Source organism: Clupea harengus, chromosome 2 (assembly GCF_900700415.2).
Source record: "Clupea harengus chromosome 2, Ch_v2.0.2, whole genome shotgun sequence".
Classification (NCBI taxonomy): Eukaryota; Metazoa; Chordata; class Actinopteri; order Clupeiformes; family Clupeidae; genus Clupea; species Clupea harengus.
The window spans coordinates 6,956,840-6,959,339 of record NC_045153.1 but is presented as its reverse complement, the minus strand read 5'-3'; the positions used below and the strand labels follow the sequence as shown (position 1 = coordinate 6,959,339).

The 2,500-nt window shown below is 45.8% G+C and overlaps 1 protein-coding gene across 1 annotated transcript in view; it reads left to right on the top strand.

Moving 5' to 3' along the window:
- abcb6b (ATP-binding cassette, sub-family B (MDR/TAP), member 6b) overlaps positions 1–2,500 on the top strand; it is a 17,630-nt gene that overhangs the window by 8,559 nt on the left and 6,571 nt on the right. The gene's annotated exons all lie outside the window — the stretch shown is intronic.

The window sequence follows — 2,500 nt, the reverse complement described above, 5'->3', positions numbered from 1 at the left end:
CACACACACACACACACACACAACCTAAAATGACAGTGAATGGGGGGGGGGGGGGGGGTGGTTGAATGTGTGTGTGTGTGTGTGTGTGTGTGTTTCCAAGGAATGTGGGTATGACAGGAAGGTCGTAAAATATTGACTGATCTTGGGTGGAAGCTGAGCGCGCGTGTGTGTGTGTGTGTGTGTGTGTGTGCGTGTGTGTGTGTGTGTGTGTGTGCGTGCATGTGTGTATGGCATGTATGTGCATGTGCGTACCTGTGTATTCTGTGTGTGTGTGTGTGTATGTGTGCAGATGTGTGTGCCCTTGTGTGTTTGTGTCACAGGGAGCAGTATTCACTAGAATATCTCATGGCGGACTTCGTCATGTAGTCGTAAAAGTAAGGCGAAGAGGCATATTAAAATTTTATGACAAATTCAACACAGGTTCACACGGAATTCCCATGGCGATGCCTGCAGTCCAATAAGATCCATCTGTGTGTGTGTGTGTGTGTGTGTGTGTCTGCAAGTTATTACAGAGGAATTACTCTTTGCTGGAGTTTCTCCAGACGTACCGACTCTGCAAACACTCTCACTACCTTACTCTCTTCTCTTTCTCTTTTCCCCTCTGTCATTCTCTCTTTCTTTCTCTCTCTGTTTACTCCTGTCTTTCTCTCTCTCTGTTTCCTCCTGTCTTTCTCTCTCTCTCTGTTTCATCCTGTCTTTCTCTCTCTCTGTTTCCTCTTGTCTTTCTCTCTCTCTTTTTACTCCTGTCTTTCTCTCTCTCTTTTTACTCCTGTCTTTCTCTCTCTCTTTTTACTCCTGTCTTTCTCTCTCTCTCTGTTTACTCCTGTCTTTCTCTCTCTGTGTTTACTCTCTGTTTACTCCTGTCTTTCTCTCTCTCTGTTTCCTCCTGTCTTTCTCTCTCTCTCTGTTTCATCCTGTCTTTCTCTCTCTCTGTTTCCTCCTGTCTTTCTCTCTCTCTCTGTTTCATCCTGTATTTCTCTCTCTCTGTTTCCTCTTGTCTTTCTCTCTCTCTTTTTACTCCTGTCTTTCTCTCTCTGTCTGTTTCCTCTTGTCTTTCTCTCTCTCTTTTTACTCCTGTCTTTCTCTCTCTGTGTTTACTCCTGTCTTTCTCTCTCTGTCTGTTTCCTCTTGTCTTTCTCTCTCTCTTTTTACTCCTGTCTTTCTCTCTCTGTCTGTTTACTCCTGTCTTTCTCTGTCCTTCTTTCTGTCTTTCCCTCATTGTCTCACTCTCTCTCTCTCTTTGATTTACCAAAAACCATTTCTCCATTTCTTTTCTATTTTCCTCTTTTGTGGTGTTTTCTCTTTATATTGTTTCGCCCCCTTTTTCTCTCTCTCTTTTTTTTCTCTCTTTGTCTCTCTCTTTCCATCGGTGATCTGATCATGAGATTCATCTGATGCATTTCTCTCTCTTCATTTCTCTCTCTTCATTTCTGCTCCTTCTCAACTTTTCACTAAATTCCGTCCACCCCTCTCCTCTCCACTTTCTCCGTTTTTTTATCCGTTCTTCCTTTCTTCCTTCATTCCTTCCTTCCTCGTCTGGCCGTTCCCCTCCCACTGAAGATTGTAAACACGTCATGATCAGAGACAGCACACTTTGATCCCTTCCTTCTTTTGGGTGTGTGTGGGGCCACTTTGATCTGTTCTCTCTCTCTCTCTCTCTCTCTCTCTTTTCTCCCTTCTCTTGTGTTTTTCGGGTGGGGGCAACGATCAATAAAGGAGTCTGGAACCTTTGTTTGAAGATGAAGGGCACAGTTTGAGGGGTGGGGGGGGGGGGGGTCTTGGATGGAGGGATGGGAAGACAGCGAGGCGAAGGAGAGATACTGCAGCTGAAAGTGCTTGGATGGATGGACAGATGACTGCTTGGAGGAGTAATGGTAGAGGGTATATGTGTGTGTGTGTGTGTGTATATTTGTGTGTGTCTGTGTGTGTGTGTGTGTGTGTGTGTGTGTGTGTGTGTGTGTGTGTGTGTGTTTGTTTGTTGTTGGCATGAAGGTCTGGACAGAGACGCTTTGGTCAGAGCTCCAGACGGGAGTCATCTCTGTTTAGGGATCCTGTGACATCCAGTCAGAGTGGATTGCATTCACATGTGCGGACACTCAGTTAGCATTCACATGTGCGGACACACAGTCGACATTCACATGTGCGGACACACACTTAGCATTCACATGCGCGGACACACAGTCGACATTCACATGTGCGGACACACAGTCGACATTCACATGTGCAGACACACAGTCGACATTCACATGTGCAGACACACAGTTAGCATTCACATGTGCGGACACACAGTCGACATTCACATGTGCGGACACACAGTCGACATTCACATGTGCAGACACACAGTCGACATTCACATGTGCAGACACACAGTCGACATTCACATGTGCGGACACACAGTCGACATTCACATGTGCGGACACACAGTCGACATTCACATGTGCGGACACACACTTAGCATTCACATGTGCGGACACACAGTTAGCAAAGTTAGCATTCACAT